Source organism: Carcharodon carcharias, chromosome 13, assembly GCF_017639515.1.
Source record: "Carcharodon carcharias isolate sCarCar2 chromosome 13, sCarCar2.pri, whole genome shotgun sequence".
Lineage (NCBI taxonomy): Eukaryota > Metazoa > Chordata > Chondrichthyes > Lamniformes > Lamnidae > Carcharodon > Carcharodon carcharias.
This window is the reverse complement of record NC_054479.1, coordinates 51,040,875-51,052,619: the sequence shown is the minus strand read 5'-3', so window position 1 is coordinate 51,052,619 and position 11,745 is coordinate 51,040,875.

The following is an 11,745-nucleotide window of genomic DNA, read 5'->3' as shown; positions in this document are numbered from 1 at the left end:
TGGGTGAGGGGTGGAGGATCGCACACTCGTGATTTGCATTGACAGGCGGTCTATCAGATGGCCGCTGCTCTGGGAATACTCTTCTCCTTATGGTTCCTGATTTGAGATTGCCGTATTTGAGGAAGCAGTTGCTGGACAAACTCTCTCTGCAGGCAAATTGCAGTTTGTCGAAAGCTTTGGGATCTCTTAAGTTTCCCGTGTGTCCCTGAAGTGTAATGGGCTGTCAATTGACCTCAGTGGTTCTATAATTCAGACAGGTATCTCACTGATCAATATATCACCTGCAACATGGGGCCCCAAGGCTTTGGCTAACTGCCTGGGAATTTATGAGAGCATTTGAGCTCTGTGGGAGGATGAAGGAGAGAGAGGACAAGCTGACACTTGCTGTTTGCCAGTGTTGTTTAAATGATCGTAAGTTAGTTAAAAAAATGTTTTAACTTCAGACAGAGACTCAGAAATTCCTCCCAGTTCCAATAGTCTGTCAATATTGAGTTAACATTTTTCTTCTGTTCTGAGATATACATCAATTTAAAACAGGGATGCCACTAATACAATGGATAGAAGTTTCCGGTCCCATTGGTGGCGGGTGGGGCAGAGATCAGCTTCACGCCGCTGTGAAAGCACAGTGGGATTATCTGATGGTGTCTGCCATGGCAGAATGTGAATCCAACTGCAGGCCGGCATGAACCCAACTGGAGCCATTGCCCCCACGCCCGATTTACCATTACGCTGGTGGGAAAACATACCGGCCCAGAACACGGCTGGACAAGCATGACACATGCAGAAGTCAGGACTTACTATTAGGCCCTTGCTCAGATTGCGGACATCCGAGAAGATGAAGATGCTGGAGCCCAACAGCTACCGGACCCCGGAGGAACACGTGCATCACTTGCTGGGAGGGTTCTCATGCACATGGCTGTGCCGCAAAACAGCTCTTGGAAGGTGGGAGGTCTCTGCAGAGGAAGATCGGGACATCATGGTCTTGGCCATGGGCTGCTATGGATGATCGACGAAGGGGGTGTGTCTAGCTTTGACTGGGAGAGGAAGGTGGGGGGCCGTGAGGGGTGAGGTTGGGAGGGGGCAGGAAGAAGGCGTTAGGGGCTGAGGTTGGGAGGGGAGGGGTGAAGGTTCGGGAGGTGAGATTAGATTGGGGAGGAGGGAGTATGGGGGGAGTAGGGTGTAACAGGGGAGCACCCAGTGGGGAGGTAGGTGTGAGGGGGGAGGAGGGTGTAGTGGAGGGGGATGAGGGAGTTCGGAGAGAGGCAAGTGTCCGGAGGAAGGAGGGAGTAAGAGTGGAGGAGGGAGTAAAGGTGGAGAAGGAAAGGTGGAGGAGATAATAAGGTGGGAGGGGGATGTCCAGGTGAATGTACAAGGGAGGGGTCTGTGGAGTCAATGAATGCCCTCTGGGGAGCAAACTGATGGTGGACATGGTAGGATGGAATGGTGAGTGTGAGAGAGGGCAGAGGGAGCTGGTAGGGTGGGAGGGTGAGGGTGCATCGGTAGCGGTAGAAGGGATGATGAGGGTGGTTGGTGGGGACTTGGAGACAGACACGGGCCCTGGGGGTGGGAAGGAGGAGGTCAATGTGGATGGGGGTATGATTCTCAGGAAACAGGGAATGTGCACGTTCACCTGGACATCTTGGAAAGACAGGGGTTCGTGTTGATAGGTGACAGTAGGGAGGTGGAAGGTGATGCTGGGTGTTGCTGACAGTGATGGGGGAAAGGACGTGAGTGACGGGGGAGGGGAAAGGATGGAGGAGCTAGTGAGATACTTGACCACGACCATGGTTTTCGAAATCGAAAGTGAGCGGAGCCTTGTGTTGGATGGGCACAGGTGCTGCATGGAAGTGCAGTCAGTGGGTGGGTGGAGATGCAGCTCAGATGGACAACTGAAAGAGAACCCCAGCAGACAGCATTGAAAATGCTCAGAACAGTGAGATGAGCGTGAGGATGAAGGCTCCGTGTGCGTGGGAGAGTGCTTGCACAAGGCTCCGAAAGGCCCTGCCACGCACGCACTTCTCCCTCCAGAATCGCTGATGGTCCAGCTGCGTGCAACTGAACTGCCAGTAGGGGGTGGATGCAGTGGGAGGACTCGCAAAGCCTGTCAATGAAGCTGAAAGACATTACACATTATTCAATGAAAGTGGATATATTTTCAGATTTTAAAGTGACAAAATGTGTTCACTCGTGCAACCACGTGATCAGAATTCCTTAACTTTTCTAGGCTTACCACTTCTTCTAGGTGCTGCCCTGACATCAACAGCAAAGGTGGAAACAGCCTGTGCAATGTTTGGCCTTGTTGCCTCTGATGACTTTGGCGTGCGTCCTTTGGACAGCCGAGGCCTTGAGGGTCCTCGCTTGCTTTGGCTGTCCTCCTGTTGGCCAGCTGTTCCCTCTGAGGTGACAAAGGACGAAGTTGAAAAGGGTCACAGGCAAAGGGACAAAGAGAGGGAGCGGACAGCCTCTGAGATGCCTGAGTGGATGACCCAGGCATATCCAACGGCTGCTCCTCCTCCCTTCGGGTGCCTGAGGGCTCCGGCCTGACATCTTGAGGGGATTGAACACCTGGAGGGGTGTCGAGGTGTCCTGTTTCTCTCTTGTGCTGCCTCTGTAGGAACTCACCCATGGCTACCGCAATGGAGCGCAGGTCTGTGCGGAACTCTGCATTCTGCTGGACCAGGGTCTCTATGGCATCTGCCACCCTTCCCAAGGAGACCTCCAAACGTGTACATGTGAGCACCATTTTATCAGAGAGCAGGCAGACACACTCTTCTGACTCATGTGCCACTCTGTTGAGGCTTCCAACAGCTCTATGTGATGTTGCCCCACCTTCTGCTGACTCTCCACGCTGAGTTGGAAGGCCGAATCCAGAGGCTTGTCTTCTGACTCAGACCTCACAGATGTCTGTTTCCCCAGCAATCCTCTGAGTGCCGGGGATCTCGGCTGAACCTGCCTCCTCCTGCTGTGGACATGGGTCTGTGCGGTGATCACCAGATTGTGATCCTGAGGCTACTCTAATGCTAGGTCCCACTGAGGTATGTGTCTTTGTTCTGGTGTACGGTGTAGGTAAGAGCTGTGATGGGTCTTCCAGGCTGCTTATTTCCAGCTCTTCATTGGAGGAAGTGTCCTTTTCACTGGAGGTGAGGATCTGGATGGAGCTGAGATCCTCTTGGCTGGTGGTGAGGACCTGGATGGAGCTGAGGGACTGGCTAGCTGAGGGTGTCTGTCCCTTGGCAGAGCTCCCTGTGAACCAAAGTAGAGATAATTAGTGCATGGCAGCAGAGTCAAAAGCAGGAGAGAGAGCAGTCTCAGTTGTGTTGAGAGAGGGATGATGTGGTGCAGGATCCTCACGTGAGTGTTCATCGCCGACATCAACTTCACCGCAGGCACAGTCCACATCCTCACCAGTCAGCACGATATCACACTCCTTAAAGCAAGCAAAGGGCTTAATGTGGGCCACTCCACCCCCGGTCTGGGACCTCGCCCTGCCACTGTGAGCCAGCTTCTCCTGCATGAAAACAGTTGGAGAGAGTGTGAGCAGGACGCATGGCATTGCGTGGAATGTCAGTGTAGTGAACGGAGACATGGATGGGATGAGGACGTGAGCTCTAGAGGATATAAGCATGATGGAGATGTGAGGGTGTGTGTGAGAGTTAGTGGTATTGTCTCTTGAGATGTGAGATGCCTGTGGATGTGTGAGTTTGGGGATGCGTGAGTTGAGAGTGATGAGGTGGTTGACTTACCCTGGCTGAACAGATGAGAGATTTATCTTTTTCCTGCACTGAATGGCAGACCTCCTCTTTGCTCCATTGGTGCTGACCTCCAATGCCACTGCCTCCCAGGCCAGATTGGCAACTCTGGTGGACCACCTGCGGCTAGAGAGGGGGTAGAGGACATTGGGGTGGCCTTCCACTGCATCTAGCATGCACCCCAGAGAGGCATCACTAAATTTGGGGGCTGCCACATCCTTTGCATTTGGGGTCATCTGTAACCTGGAGCAGTCCTGGTCTGTAGACATGAAGCAGGCTGCACTCTTTAAATATGGCACCCGGAGCGAGGAAGCACTGAGATCACAGCGTGGTGGGCAAATCTGAGCCCACCCGCCAGCGATCCAGAGTGTTTCCCATGAATGCATTATTAATGAGGCAGGACATGCCAGGAAGGGGGTGATATGAGGCAAAAACCAGCCAATGCAGCCGGCGGGTAAAACGTCTTTTTTCACCCCCACTACCGTACAAAGTGCCAATCTGGGATGATTCCGCCCAATGTCTGAACTTTATTTCCCACCTGCTCCATCTTGTCCCTGAAGAAGGTCACTTGACTTCATTGTTCCATGGCCGATGATTGGCTGCCCTGGGGTGTTTTCATCAATTCTTCAGGGTAAAACCTACCCAATGGGTGTTGGCGGGTTACTGAACAAGGAAAATTGAAGCTGATCTTGATTCTGTTCTCAACCAATGTCCACACAATCACTGGAGCCATCAAGCCTGTCTTGGAGATTACAGAATCACAGAATGGTTACAACACAGAAGGAGGCCATTTGGTCCATCGTGTCTGTGCTGGCCCTCTGAAGGAGCAATTCACCTAGTGCCACTCCCACATCTTATTCCTGTTGCACTGTACATTCTCCCTTTTCAGCTATTTATCTAACCCCCTCTTGAATGCCTCAATTGAATCTGCCTCCACCACACTCTCAGGCAGAGCATTCCAGATCCTAAGCACTAGCTGGATGGAGAAGATTTTTCTCACGTCGTTATTGCTTCTTTCACCGATTACTTTAAATCTGTGCCCTTTGGTTCTGGATCCTTCCACCAGTGCGAACAGTTTTCATTTATCCGCGTGCTGCTCTGAGCAACCCAAAACAAGCAACTTGGGAAAGTAAATTGGGTGCTATTTTCATTTTCGTTGAACACTTTCATTTAATAGTGATAAAAATATTTGAGATGGGGAAATAAAGCTGTTTGGCTGACAACCAAAAATCATCCAATCCGGTAATGAAGTGTCTGTTGGCTCCAGTTGATGAGGGAAGGCTGTGGGCTGCAAGATGGCCGGGTGAGGTGACCAATGGTGGGAACATGGGGGCATGTTGGTCGGAGGCAGAAGATCTTTTGATGAACCAACCCCCTTCCCTTCTCAAACATGTCCAATCAGAGATGACAATTTCAAAGTGCAAACTTTCCAGCCAAGGTCGCTGGATGTTAATGAGCAAGGGAAACCCGGGTGGATTTTCACCACCTGAGCCCACAGGTATTGTATCGAGTTGGGCCATTCCTAACACTGTCAGATTCAGATCAGCTAACTGAACCCGTGCCACAGATTGATGGTGTGATCTCTTTGTAGTTTAGTATCACATTGAGCAATAAAGCTCCTCAAATCATTGAAGTGTTGTATACTGTTTCATGAAAGGAACCCTTAGATAAAATGACTTTCCTCCTGGCTTTTGGGTATAAGGCTTCCTTTTTTTAATATTCATAGAAATATTTGCATTTATGTAGCATCTTATCACAGCAAAGAGCGCTACACAGTGAAATATATTTGAATTAAAATGGCTGTTGTTGTGGCCAGCTCATGAGTAACCTCCTCTGGAGGGGAAATAGTTCATTGTTGAGCTGGTTTCATCAACATGCCTGATGGAGGGAATGGTTTAGGTCCAAAGATCCTGTGGAGAAGCAAGGTAGATGCAGTCATGGAAGTGATCCATGTGAAGGTATTCCTATCTATTATCCTGAGCACATTAACTGAAAGTTTATAGGGGCAAGTGAAGGCTGGAACTGACTGCTGAGAGTAATCTAACATGCCGAAGCCAAGAAAAGGTAAAGAAGTGTAGAAAAGATTCAAAGATATAACTGCCTTCTCCATGTTGTTCTTACTGGCTGTGTTAAATGATCTGATGTTAAAGAACAGATTTAAATCTCCTCCTGCATGGGTCAGACTTTACAAGGCCGCATTTCCTCCTAGTAAAATAAAATCAACCGTTCTTCATAGGCTGCAAAATCCAGCAGTTGGTTTTTAACAAGCAAGGGTCTAACGGAAAGGGGGACCCTATCATGAACCATGAACTATCATATCCCTCCCAGAACCATGATAGTGTCCCCCTTGTCCTCACTTATCACCCCACCAGCCTCCACATTCACCATTTCCGCCAATTCTGGCATGATGCCACCACCAAACACATCTTCCCTTCACCCCCCCCAGCGGCATTCCGCAGGGATCGTTCCCTCCGGGACACCTAGGTCCACTCCTCCATCACCCCCTACACCTCAACCCCCTCCCACAGCACCTTCCCACGCAGCCACAGAAGGTGAAACACCTGCCCCTTTACTTCCCCCCTCCTCACTGTCCAAGGGCCCAAACACTCCTTTCAAGTGAAGCAGTATTTCACTTGCACTTCCCTCAATTTAGTCGACTGCATTCACTGCTCCCAATGCAGTTTCCTCTACATTGGAGAGACCAAACCTAGACTGGGTGACCACTTTGCGGAACACCTTCGGTCTGTCTGCAAGCATGACCCAGATCTCCCTGTTGCTTGCCATTTCAACACTCCACCCTGCTCTCATGCCCACATGTCTGTCCTTGGCCTGCTGCATTGTTCCAGTGAAGCTCAACGCAAACTGGAGGAACAGCACCTCATCTTCCGACTAGGCACTCTACAGCCTTCTAGACTGAATATTGAGTTTAACAATTTTAGATCATAAACTCTCTCCTCCATCCCCACCCCTTTCCGATCCCCCCTTTTCCAATAATTTATATATATTTTTCTTTTCCCACCTATTTCCATTATTTTTAAATGTATTTCCATCCATTGTTTTATCTCTACCTTTTAGCCTATTTCGATCCCTTCCCCCCACCCCACCCCCACTAGGGCTATCTGTACCTTGCTCGTCCTGCTTTCTACCCTTAATGTCACGATTAGCACATTGCTTAGCTAATATCGCCACCGTCAACACCTCTTTGTCCTTTCGTCTATGACATCTTTTGGCTATCTCCACCTATCACTGGCCCTCTATCCAGCTCTTCTTGTCCCACCCCACCCCCCCACTAAACCAGCTTATATTTCACCTCTTTTCTATTTTTCCTTAGTTCTGTTAAAAAGTCATACGGACTCGAAAAGTTAACTGTGTTCCTCTCCACAGAAGCTGTCAGACCTGCTGAGTTTTTCCAGCTATTTTTGTCGTTGTTCTAACAGAAAGCCTTGGCTTGTTTCTGCTCTTATTGTGTTTTTTGTTGCTTTCATTATGTGCAGATGAAAATGTAAGCCAATCTCACAGGAATTAAAAATAGAGGCTTCACTTTTCATCTTGTGGAAGAAGGATTGAGGGGCTAGAACTGAACGGCAATGTATCCGTCACATGGTGTCATGCACATTTTACAAAGGCTTTGAATATGACACAAAAGCTGTCAGGAAAGACGGGCTGAATTGGACATGTGCACACTTGATGACACATTAGGATGTCGTCTTCCACCTTTACAATGGATGCAGTACAGTACGCTCTGTGGAGGTTTATTGATAGAGTTAACAAATCTTAAAGGTGGAACATTGGACCGAGAGTAGGTCAAGTCAGCCCCTTGGGCCAGTTGTTATTGACTTAGATCATGGCTCTAGCTTCTGCATCTCAACTCTATTTTCCCATAGTTCCAGATGCCCTAATACCCTTACCCAACAAAAATCTATCCGTATCAGTCTTGAAGGCTGCAATTATCCCCAGCATCCAACTTTTTGGGGGAGGAAGTTCCATTTTGACTATCCTTTTGTGAAAAACAACTTCCTGATTTTGCTCCTCACCAGCTCTAATTTTAAGCTTAATTAAAATGAAATCCATGAATTTTATAAACTGTACAATGGAGGAGCAGGCCATTGGTCTCACAGCCTGCGCCAGTGTTGATGTTCCATTTGAGCCTTCTCTGACCTGACTTCACCTAAGCCTATTAGCATGTACCAGGGGTGGCCAAAACTTTCTGAACCTTGGAGCTACATATGATAATCTCCAAACATTTGAGAGCCGCAAGACACAAACAATCTTTACAGACACATCTTTATCACTTTTGTACACATTTATGTGCCTCCCTCCCCACTCAGCTCCCAAAAGCTCACTGATGTCCTCCCTCCCCCTCAACCACACTCACCCATTCCCTCCTGCAACTCCACCCTCCCCCCTATCTGGAGTTTTCTAGCTTGCCCGGATGTGGGAAAGCTGGAGTGGAGAGAACTGGTGATCAGGGCCCAGACTTCAGCTTCTGTTTCTCAGCCTCTCCCCCACTCCCACCCCTACTCCCATTCCCGGCATCCACAACTCCTCCCCGTCACCAACCCCAGGCTTCTCCACCATTCACCCTTCCGGCCCAGCTGTCATCCCAGTCCAGCAACATCGACTCCTGTAACTGAGGCAGCACCATGCAGACAACCCAAGACAGGCAGCCACCCAGCTGTCTGACAATCCAGTGCAGGAATGTGCCCTGCAGTCTGACAATCCAGTGCAGGAAGGTGCCCTGCTGTCTGACGATCCAGTGCAGGAAGGTTCCCTGCAGTCTGACAATCCAGTGCAAGAAGGTCCCTGCAGTCTGACAATCCAATGCAGGAAGGTGCCCTGTGATCTGCACTTGTGAGTAGCAGCTACAAGGGGCATGGCCTTTGCATCACCAAATCACAGAAAGCGGACTGGACTAGCCAAGTTAGAGTTGGGAAGTGGCTGTGGCAGCGCCTCGTGCACAGCCAGGACCCCATCGGATTCCGCAGAATGATCCAGATTAATCTCCCCGTCTTTACAACGGCTGCACTTTATCTGTAAAAGAGCTCACGAGCTGTGATTTGGCCACGGCTTCCAATTCCTTTCTCCCTCAGGTACTTATCCAGCTTCCCTTAAATATACCTACGCTATTTGCCTCAACTACTCCATGTGGTAGTGTTCTCACCATTCTCTGAGTCGAATAGTTTCTATTAAATGCCTTATTGAATACATTAGTAACTATTTAATCTTTATGACCAGCTCATTTTGGGCAGCCACACAAATGAAAATATCTTCTCCATATCTGCACCATCACACCCCTTCATCATTTGATCAACCTCTCAGCCTTCTCCCTTTTTCTAAAGAAAAGAGCCTCAGTCTGTTCAGTCATTCCTGATAATTGCAACCTCAGTTCTGCTGTCAACCTTGTAAGTCTTCTCACACCTTCTCCAGTGCATCTATGTCCTTTCTATAAGACAGAGACCAGCAAGTCTGCTGTAACCAAGATTCATTACAAGTTTAACATAATCTTTCTACTTTTCAATTTTAATCCCCCAGAAATGAAACCCAGTATTGGGTTTGCATTATTTTTATATAGGCTTAGTTGGCTTGGTTGAAATGCACAATTTCCAACTAAAAAGGTTAACCTTTCAGGTGTAATTCTACATCAAGACCAGCCTAGACATCCTCGGGCTATGGAGGGGGTAAATATTGCCCCATTTCTAATTTCTTCCTGGCCTAAGAGGTTTCTGGGCAGGATCAGATTTGCCTGGGTTTCCTCCCACAGTCAAACAGCCCAACAGCACACATAAAGAGCAGCTGTTCAGTTGAGAAGAGCCGATAACTGCCAATGCAAATGTGACACAGTGAGAGCCCATGCCTTTGTGAGACAAGTGCAAGAAGCTGTCTCTGCTGGTGTCCACTGTGGCTCAGTGGGGTGCACTCTTAGCTCTGAGTCAGAGGGATATGGGTTCAAGTTCCACTTCAGAAACTTTGAGCCTAAAATCTAGGCTGGCACTTTGGGGAAGTGCTGCACTGTGGTAGGTGCCTTTCTTTGGATGAGACATTAACCCTGGTCTGGTATACTCTCTTAGCTGCCTGCAAAAGATCTCATGGAACTGTTTCAAAGATGAGTAGAGGGAGTTCTCCTGCAGTGACATGGCAATATTTATCCCTCAATCAACATTGCCAGAAAAAATAGATTAGCTGGTCATTACCGCATTGTTGTTTGTGGAACCTTGCTGTGCCCAAACTGGCTACTGCAATTCCTACATCACAACAATGACTGTGCTCCAAATGCTTTCACTGACTGTAAAGTACCTTGAGATGGATGCTCTGTGGTTGTGCAAGGTGTGAAATAACTAAGTTATTGTTTTTTTCCCTCTTGCATGCTTTTCCAATCTCAGATCATGAGGGGGTAGCAAAATGCTTGTGAGTGAATGGAAATCAGACTTTGCACAAATGTCTGCAGTTTCCTCTTTAGGCAATTTGCTTCCTGACCATAGACAGCAGTCTCCGAGGACAATTAGATTTTGAACTGAGTTCAGTAATGTGTTGGTTTTGTTATTGTGCTCACAAAGAATATATATTTTGTTTTCTGCAAGCTTCATTGCCCCAGAGGAAAAATTAAGTGCTTGAAAATTGCCTTCTATTCTATCTCCTCTGAAAGTGAGCAACCTAACTCCTCTATTCCCTGTGCACCCCCTGCTGTGCTAATGTGATTGATGGAGCTTGCATTGCCTTCTGAAAGTAACTTGTTACAACTTTGTAAAAGAATAGACTTAAAATACAGTGCTTTATTCCTCAGCGGAGTGGCAACATTCTGTTTGGGGGCAGGTGGGATGCGAAGTTAGGAACAGAAAATCCAGAATTACATGTTTCCTGCCTGAGAAGCTGCCTGTCAGTTGGGAAAACCTCAAGCACAAGGCAGAACTGAGCTTGAGAGCAGGTAGGTCTAATGGGGGTGGGTGGGGCACTGGTGGGGGTAATGGATGGTAGGGGGATTATGGTAGGGGGGCAGATGATTGTTCATTGAAGAGGGGGAAATCAGACAGATTGCAGAGAGGAGGGTGTTTACTGGGTCATTCATTGGGCTTGGAGGAAGCACTCCTGCTCCCCCTAGCCCACAAGTCGCAGTGTTAAGACTTTTATCTTTTAGATCCATCTCCTCAGCCAGTGGAGCCTGAGTGGCTTAGTTGGTAGCCTTCCTATCTCTGAGCTAGAAGGCCTGGATTCAAGTCCCATTCTAGGACTCACTGGTCATGGCAGGACATTCATGTGGCTCACAGCACTTTGTTAATTAGCCTGCAAACTCCTTCCAATGTTCTGCACCATTCTCCAAAGGAGGGAAGACCCTAAAGATATGCAAAAATAAACAAACAATCCTTTCTTGCTGGATTTCCTAAGGTCTGATTATGTTTAAAAGTAGAAACAGAAAATGCTAGAAACACTCAGCAGGCCTGGCAGCATCTATGGAGAAAGAAATAGAGTTAACGTTTCAAGTCCGTTATGACTCTTCTTCAGAATTCTTGAGTTTTTATTTCAGATCTCCAGCACCCGCAGTATTTTGCTTTTATTTTGATGTTTAAAGGTAAAATCATTGTTAAAATCAAGTCACCCAACCCACTTGCTGAGGGCTGATTAGTCACTGGCCTCTTTTCAGTGTTAAAAAATCTTCTGTTAACACTGGAAATGGGCTTGTTTGACACAAGATGGGATTCCTGTTTCAGATCTTTGACTTTTTAACCTCACACCTGAACCAAACCCACCAATTTTTGGGGGTTAAGCTTTCCTCCTGAAAGTCTGGTAAGATTCTTCTTAGTTCTCTTCCATTTCACTGCCATATGATTCTGAAATTACCCCACTGGTGATAATCAAGGATTGAAAGTAAGAATGTGGCCCATATATAATTGAAATCCCTGAAGAAATCAAGGGTCCAATGTCAGTTATAGGACACCAACTCCATTTTCAGGTACTAATAAGTGATGCATGCACCATGCACACTCCACCCTAAGGTTCTGGA